Here is a 9,353-nt window from a genome sequence, read left to right on the forward strand (position 1 = left end):
CTCACTTACAGCGGCTCAGTACAACCAATTGATGACTCTCTTGCAAACTTAGCAAGCTCTTCAAGACATTGAACCTAAAATTTCTGCAAGTGAAGTGTTTTCCTCATGTTATTCGAATCAAAAGGCATATGCTAGTTGGATAGTTGATTCCAGAGCCACTACTCACATCACTAATTCCTTTAAATTTTTGGAAAATCCCAAACCTCTTACAAATCATTATGTTGCTTTACTTAATCATACCAAAATTCGTGCTTTAGCTATTGGTAATGTTATTCTTAATTCTTATTTAATCCTTTACAATATCATATTCATTCTCTCTTTTCGAATTAAGTTGATTTCTGTTAGTTCTTTGTTAAAACTGTCTAACTGCACAATCCTCTTTTTTGACTTAGTCTTCATCATACAGGACAGGACCTCTAAGAATGTGATTGGTAGAGGTGATTAAACTGATGACCTGTTGATGAGTGGATAATTTATACGCTTTTTGGCATTATTTTTACATAGTTTTTAGTATGATTTAGTTAGTTTTTAGTATATTTTTATTAGTTTTAATTAAAAATCACATTTCTGGACTTTACTATGAGTTTGTGTGTTTTTCTGTGATTTCAGGTATTTTCTGGCTGAAATTGAGGGACCTGAGCAAAAATCATATTCAGAGGTTGAAGAAGGACTGCAGATGCTGTTGGATTCTGACCTCCCTATACTAAAAGTGGATTTTCTGGAGCTACAGAACTCCAAATGGCGCGCTCTTAATTTCGTTGGAAAGTAGACATCCAGGTATTTCTAGCAATATATAATAGTCCATACTTTGATTAAGGATAGACGACGTAAACTGGCGTTGAACGCCAATTCCATGCTGCATTCTGGAGTCAAACGCCAAAAATAGGTTGCAAAGTGGAGTTAAACGTCAGAAACAGGTTACAAACTGGTGTTCAACTCCAAGAAAGACCTCTACACGTGTAAAGCTCAATGCTCAGCCTAAGCACACACCAAGTGGGTCCCGGAAGTGGATTTCTGCATCATTTACTCATTTTTGTAAACCCTAGTAAACTAGTCTAGTATAAATAGGACTTTTTACTATCTTTGTAAGGGGATCTTTGATTAGTTTTATGCTATCTTAGACCTTTATGGGGGCTGGCCATTCAGCCATGCCTGAACCTTCATCACTTATGTATTTTTAAACGGTAGAGTTTCTACACACCATAGATTAAGGTGTGGAGCTCTACTGTTCCTCATGAATTAATACAAAGTACTACTGTTTTTCTATTCAATTCAAGCTTATTCCTTCTCTAAGATATCCATTCGCACCCAAGAACATGATGAATGTGATTATTATGTGACGCTCATCATCATTCTCACCTATGAACGCGTGCCTGACAAACACTTCCGTTCTACATGCAAACAAGCTAGAATGAGTATCTCTTAGATATCTAATACAGAGGACCGAGTCCGAGATATTAGAATCTTCGTGGTATAAGTTAGAATCCATGGATGGCCATTCCTGAGATCCGAAAAGTCTAAACCTTGTCTGTGGTATTCTGAGTAGGATCTGGGAAGGCATGGCTGTGACGAGCTTCAAACTCGCGAGTGCTGGGCGTAGTGACAGACGCAAAAGGATAGTAAATCCTATTCCAGTATGATCGAGAACCGACAGATGATTAGCCATGCAGTGACAGCGCATTGGACCATTTTCACAGAGAGGATGGGATGTAGCCATTGACAACGGTGATGCCCTACATAAAGCTTGCAATGGAAAGGAGTAGGAATGATTGGATGAAGACAGTAGGAAAGCAGAGGTTCAGAGGAACGAAAGCATCTCTATACGCTTATCTGAAATTCTCACCAATGAATTACATAAGTATCTCTATCCTATTTTGTGTTATTTATCTTTTAATTATTAAAACTCTATAACCATTTGAATCCGCCTGACTGAGATTTACAAGGTGACCATAGCTTGCTTCAAGCCGACAATCTCCGTGGGATCGACCCTTACTCACGTAAGGTTTATTACTTGGACGACCCAGTGCACTTGCTGGTCAGTTGTGCGAAGTTGTGACAAAGAATTAAGATTATGAACGTGCGTATAAAGTTTTCAGCGCCGTTACCAAGGAATGGAACTGTCACGATTTCCGCGCGCCAAGTTTTTGGCGCCGTTGCCGGGGATTGTTCGAGTTTGGACAATTGACGGTTCATCTTGTTGCTCAGATTAGGTAATTTTATTTTAATTTTAAGCTTTTTATTTCTTATTTTCAAAAAATACAAAAAAAAATTCTTCTTTTTCGTTTTTCTCAATTAATTTTCGAAAAATCAAAAAAAAATTTAACAAAATCATAAAATCAAAAATAATTTGATGTTTCTTGTTTGAGTCTAGAGTCAAGTTTTAAGTTTGGTGTCAATTAAATCTTTTTAATTTTCCAAAAAATTATTTTCAAAAATCTCATGCATTGTATTCTTCATGATCTTCAAGTTGTTCTTGGCCAGTCTTCTTGTTTGATCTTCATATTTTCTTGTTTTGTGTCTTTTCTAGTTTTTCATATGCATTTTCAATTTGTTAGTGTCTAAAGTTTAATAATTTCTAAGTTTGGAGTCTTGCATGTTTTTCTTTTCTTGAAAAATTTTTAAAATAAGTTCTTGGTGTTCATCTTGACATTCATAGTGTTCTTGCATGCATCACATGTTTTAATCTAAAATTTTCATGCATTGAGTCTTTTTTATGTTTTTCTCTCTCCTCAAAAAAAATTTCAAAAATCAAAAAATTATCTTTCCCTTATTCTTCTCATAAATTTCGAAAATTTGAGTTGATTTTTTCAAAAAAATTTCAAAATTTAGTTGTTTCTTATGAGTCAAGTCAAATTTTCAATTTAAAAATTCTATCTTTTTCAAATCTTTTTCAAAAATCAAATCTTTTTCAATTTCCTTTTAATATTTTCGAATTCCTTTTTAAAATTTTTTCAAAATCTTTTTCATTTTTCTTTTAATATTTTCGAAAATTTCAAATTAATTTTCAAAATCTTTTTCTTACTTTTATTCCATATTTTCGAAATTACTACTAGCATTTAATGTTTTGATTCAAAAATTTTTCAAGTTGTTACTTGCCTATTAAGAAAGGTTCAATCTTTAAATTTTAAAATCATATCTTTTAGTTTCTTATTAGTCAAGTAATCAACTTTAACTTCAAAAATCAAATCTTTTTAATTTTCTTTTCAAATCTTTTTCAAATTAAATTTTTCAATCATATCTTTCAATCATATCTTTTTCAAAATCAATTTCAAAATCTTTTCTAACTTCTTTTCTAACCTCTTATCTTTTTAAATTGATTTTCAAATCTTTTTTTCAATCAATCCTATCTTTTTGTTTCAATCATATCTTTTTCAAAACTACCTAACTAATTCTCTCTCTAATTTTCGAAAATCACCTTCCTCTTTTTCAAAATTCCTTTTTAATTAACTAATTATTTTAATTTTTAATTTTAATTTTATTTCTTTTCTAATTTTCGAATTTTATTTTAATTTCAAATTAAAAATAAAAATATTTTTATTTTAATTTATTTAATTTTCGAAAATTCTTCTCTCTCACCTCCTTCTAATTATTTAATTATTTACTAACACTCCTCTTCATCTAAGAATTCGAACCTACTCCTCACTCTTGTGTTTGGATTCTCCATCTTCTATTCATATCTTCTTCTACTCACATAAAAGAATCTCTATACTGTGACATAGAGGATTCCATATTTTCTTTTCTGTTTTCTTCTTTTTCATATGAGCAGGAACAAGGATAAGAACATTCTTGTTGAAGCTGATCCTGAACCTGAAAGGACTCTGAAGAGGAAGCTAAGGGAAGCTAAAGCACAACTCTCTGGAGAAAATCTGACTGAAAATTTCGAAAAAGAATGAGACATGGCCGAAAATAATAACAATGCAAGGAAGATGCTTGGTGACTTTACTGCACCTAATTCCAATTTACATGGAAGAAGCATCTCAATCCCTGCCATTGGAGCAAACAACTTTGAGCTTAAACCTCAATTAGTTTCTCTGATGCAACAAAACTGCAAGTTTTATGGACTTCCATCTGAAGATCCTTTTCAGTTCTTAACTGAATTCTTGCAGATCTGTGATACTGTTAAGACCAATGGGGTTGATCCCGAGGTCTACAGGCTTATGCTTTTTCCATTTGCTGTAAGAGACAGAGCTAGAATATGGTTGGACTCTCAACCTAAGGATAGCCTGAACTCTTGGGATAAGCTGGTCACGGCCTTCTTAGCCAAGTTCTTTCCTCCTCAAAAGCTTAGTAAGCTTAGAGTGGATGTTCAAACCTTCAGACAAAAGGAAGGTGAATCCCTCTATGAAGCTTGGGAGAGATACAAGGAACTAACCAAAAAGTGTCCTTCTGACATACTTTCAGAATAGACTATCCTGGATATATTCTATGATGGTCTGTCTGAATTATCAAAGATGTCACTGGACCATTCTACAGGTGGATCCATTCACCTAAAAAAAACGCCTGCAGAAGCTCAAGAACTCATTGACATGGTTGCCAATAACCAGTTCATGTACACTTCTGAAAGGAATCCTGTGAATAATGGGACGCCCATGAGGAAGAGAGTTCTTGAAATTGATACTCTGAATGCCATATTGGCTCAGAATAAAATATTGACTCAGCAAGTCAATATGATTTCTTAGAGTCTGAATGGATTGAAGGAATCATCCAACAGTACTAAAGAGGCATCTTCTGAAGAAGAAGCTTATGATCCTGAGAACCCTGCAATAGCAGAGGTGAATTACATGGGTGAACCCTATGGAAACACCTATAATCCCTCATGGAGAAATCATCCAAATTTCTCATGGAAGGATCAACAAAAGCCTCAACCAGGCTTTAACAATGGTGGAAGAAACAGGTTTAGCAATAGCAAGCCTTTTCCATCATCCACTCAGCAACAGACAGAGAGTTCTGAGCAGAATCCATCTAGCTTAGCAAATATAGTCTCTGATCTATCTAAGGCCACTGTAAGTTTCATGAATGAAACACGGTCCTCCATTAGGAATTTGGAGGCACAAGTGGGCCAGCTGAGTAAAAGAGTCACTGAAACTCCTTCTAGTACTCTCCCAAGCAATACAGAAGAGAATCCAAAGAGAGAGTGCAAGGCCATTGATTTAACCATCATGGCTGAACCTACAAGGGAGGGAGAAGACGTGAATCCAAGTGAGGAAGACCTCCTGGGACGTCCAGTGATCAACAAGGAGTTTCCCTCTGAGGAAACAAAGGAATCTGAGGCTCATCTAGAGACCATAGAGATTCCATTGAACCTCCTTATGCCATTCATGAGCTCTGATGAGTATTCTTCTTCTGAAGAGAATGAAGATGTTACTGAAGAGCAAGTTGCCAAGTACCTTGGTGCAATCATGAAGCTGAATGCCAAATTATTTGGTAATGAGACTTGGGAAGATGAACCTCCCTTGCTCATCAATGAACTAAGTGATCTGGATCAACTGAGATTGCCTCAGAAGAAACAGGATCCTGGAAAGTTCTTAATACCTTGTACCATAGGCACCATGACCTTTGAGAAGGCTCTATGTGACCTTGGATCAGGGATAAACCTCATGCCACTCTCTGTAATAGAGAAACTGGGAATCTTTGAGCTGCAAGCTACCAAAATCTCATTAGAGATGGCAGACAACTCCAGAAAACAAGCTTATGGACAAGTAGAGGACGTGCTAGTAAAGGTTGAAGGCCTTTACATCCCTGCTGATTTCATAATCCTGGATACTGGGAAGGATGAGGACGAATCCATCATCTTTGGAAGACCTTTCCTAGCCACAGCAAGAGCTGTTATTGATGTGGACAGAGGAGAGTTAGTCCTTCAACTGAATGAGGACAACCTTGTATTTTAAACTCAAGGATCCCCTTCTGTAACCATGGAGAGGAAGCATGAAAAGCTTCTCTCACTGCAGAGTCAATCAAAGCCCCCACAGTCAAACTCTAAGTTTGGTGTTGGGAGGCCACAACCAAACTCTAAGTTTGGTATTGAACCCCCACATTCAAACTCTAAGTTTGGTGTTGGGAGGTTCCAACCTTGCTCTGAACATCTGTGAGGCTCCATGAGAGCTCACTGTCAAGCTATTGACATTAAAGAAGCACTTGTTGGGAGGCAACCCAATGTTATCTAATTATATTTATTTATTTTCCATTGCTATTTTAAGTTTTATTTAGGTTTATGATCATGTGAAGTCACAAAAACTATTGAAAAATAAAAAATAGAGTGAAAAATAGAATGAAAAATAGCACACCCTGGAGGAGAACAGTCTGGCGTTTAAACGCCAGAAACAAGTATCTGTCTGGCGTTTAACGCCAGAAACAGGCACCAAGCTGGCGTTTAACGCCAGAAACAAGCATCTACCTGGCGTTAAATGCCAGAACAGAGCATGGAAGTGGCGTTTAACGCCAGAAACAGGCAGCAGTCTGGCGTTAAACGCCAGGATTGCATGTATAGGGCATTTTACACGTCTAAAAGGTGCAGGGATAAAAAATCCTTGACACCTCAGGATCTGTAGACCCCACAAGACCCCCACATTTTCTTCTCTCCTCTTCACACCTTTTCATAACACTCTTCCCCAAAATAACCTCCACCAATCACCCCCTCACCACTCACATCCATCTTCTCTTCCCCATAAACCCCACCTACCTTCAAATTCAAAATATTTTCCCTCCTAAACCCAACCCTAAATGGCCGAACCCTAAACCCCTTCCCACTTCTATATAAACCCCTCATTCCTTCTTCTATTTCACACAACATAACCCTATCTTCTTCCACTTGGCCGAAACCTACTCTCTCTCCCTCTCCTCCATTTCTCTTCTTCTTCTACTTCTTTCTTTCTTCTTTTGCTCGGGGACGAGCAAACATTTTAAGTTTGGTGTGGTAAAAGCATTGCTTTTTGTTTTTCCATAACCATTTATGACACCTAAGGCTAGAGAAACCTCTAGAAAGAGGAAAGGAAAGGCAATTGCTTCCACCTCTGAGTCATGGGAGATGGAGAGATTCATCTCAAAGGTCCATCAAGACCACTTCTATGAAGTTGTGGCCAAGAAGAAAGTGATCTCTGAGGTTCCTTACAAGCTCAAAAGGAATGAGTATCCGGAGATCTGACTCGAGATTCAAAGAAGAGGTTGGGAAGTTCTCACCAACCCCATTCAACAAGTCGGGATCCTAATGGTTCAAGAGTTCTATGCAAACGCATGGATCACAAGGAACCATGATCAAAATGTGAACCCAAATCCAAAGCATTGGCTTACTATGGTTCGGGGAAAATACTTAGATTTCAGTCCGGAAAATATAAGGCTGGCGTTCAACTTGCCAATGATGGAAGAAAATGCACACCCCTACACAAGAAGGTCAACTTTGATCAAAGGTTGGACCAAGTCCTTATGGACATATGTGTAGAAGGAGCTCAATGGAAAATTGACTCAAGGGGCAAGCCGGTTCAACTAAGAAGGGTTGACCTCAAACCAGTGGCTAGGGGATGGCTAGAGTTCATTCAACGCTCAATCATTCCTACTAGTAACCGGTCTGAAGTTACTATAGACCAGGCCATCATGATCCATAGTATCATGATTGGAGAAGAGGTGGAAGTTCATGAGATTATACCTCAAGAACTCTACAAGGTGGCTGACAAGTCCTCCACTTGGGCAAGGTTAGCCTTTCCTCACCTCATATGCCACCTCTGCAATTCAGCTGGAATTGACATAGAGGGAGATATCCTCATTGAAGAGGATAAGCCCATCACTAAGAAAAGGATGGAGCAAACAAGAGATCATGGACCTCAACATGAGCATGAGGAGATTCCTCACCATGAAATCCCTGAGATGCCTCAAGGGATGCACTTCCCTCCACAAAACTATTGGGAACAAATCAACACTTCCCTAGGAGAATTAAGTTCCAACATGGGACAACTAAGGGTGGAGCACCAAGAGCACTCCATCATCCTCCATGAAATTAGAGAAGATAAAAGAGCTATGAGGGAGGAGCAAGAAAGACAAGGAAGAGACATAGAGGAGCTCAAGAGTACCATTGGTTCTTCAAGAAGAGGAAAACGCCACCCTCACTAAGGTGGACTCATTCCTTAATCTCCTTGTTTATTTATTTTCCTGTTTTTCGATTTCTGAGCTTTATGTTTATTTATATTTGTGTCTTATTACATGATCATTAGTGTCTAAGTGTCTCTGCCTTAAAGTTATGAATATGAATCCATCACCTCTCTTGAATGAAAAATGTTTTAATTACAAAAGAACAAGAAGTACATGGTTTCAAATTCATCCTTGAAACTAGTTTAATTATTTTGATGTGGTGACAATACTTTTTGTTTTCTGAATGAATGCTTGAACATTGCATATGTCTTTTGAAGTTGATGTTTATGAATGTTAAATATGTTGGCTCTTGAAGAATAAGAAAAAAGGAGACATGTTATTTGATAATCTGAAAAATCATAAAAATGATTCTTGAAGCAAGAAAAAGCAGTGAATACAAAAGCTTGCAAAAAAAATTGCGAAAAAAAGAGAAAGAAAAAGAAAAAGCAAGAAGAAAAAGCCAAAAGCTCTTTAAACCAAAAGGCAAGAGTAAAAAGCCAATAGCCCTTAAAACCAAAAGGCAAGGGTAATAAAAAAAAAGGATCCAAGGCTTTGAGCATCAGTGGATAGGAGGGCCTAAAGGAATAAAATCCTGGCCTAAGCGGCTAAACCAAGCTGTCCCTAACCATGTGCTTGTGGCGTGAAGGTGTCAAGTGAAAACTTGAGACTGAGCGGTTAAAGTCAAGGTCCAAAGCAAAAAGAAGAGTATGCTTAAGAACCCTATACACCTCTAATTGGGGACTTTAGCAAAGCTGAGTCACAATCTGAAAAGGTTCACTCAGTTATGTGTCTGTGGCATTTATGTATCCGGTGGTAATACTGGAAAACAAAGTGCTTAGGGCCACGGCCAAGACTCATAAAATAGCTGTGTTCAAGAATCAACATACTAAACTAGGAGAATCAATAACACTATCTGAACTCTGAGTTCCTATAGATGCAATCATTCTGAACCTCAATGGATAAAGTGAGATGCCAAAACTATTCAAGAGGCAAAAAGCTACAAGTCCCGCTCATCTGATTGGAGCTAAGTTTCATTGATATTTTAGAATTTATAGTATATTCTCTTCTTTTTATCCTATTTTATTTTTAGTTGCTTGGGGACAAGCAACAATTTAAGTTTGGTGTTGTGATGAGCGGATAATTTATACGCTTTTTGGCATTGTTTTTACATAGTTTTTAGTATGATTTAGTTAGTTTTTAGTATATTTTTATTAGTTTTTAATTAAAAATCACAT

At 37.1% G+C, this 9,353-nt stretch overlaps 1 non-coding gene across 1 annotated transcript; it reads right to left on the reverse strand.

The window, feature by feature from the left end:
• Positions 1–4,289: 4,289 nt before the first annotated feature.
• LOC112782180 (small nucleolar RNA R71) lies at positions 4,290–4,393 on the reverse strand. Its single transcript, XR_003192915.1, has one exon. It is a non-coding gene; the product is annotated as a small nucleolar RNA R71 (small nucleolar RNA).
• Between the last annotated feature and the right edge of the window lie 4,960 nt (positions 4,394–9,353).

This window comes from Arachis hypogaea, chromosome 19, assembly GCF_003086295.3.
Source record: "Arachis hypogaea cultivar Tifrunner chromosome 19, arahy.Tifrunner.gnm2.J5K5, whole genome shotgun sequence".
Classification (NCBI taxonomy): Eukaryota; Viridiplantae; Streptophyta; class Magnoliopsida; order Fabales; family Fabaceae; genus Arachis; species Arachis hypogaea.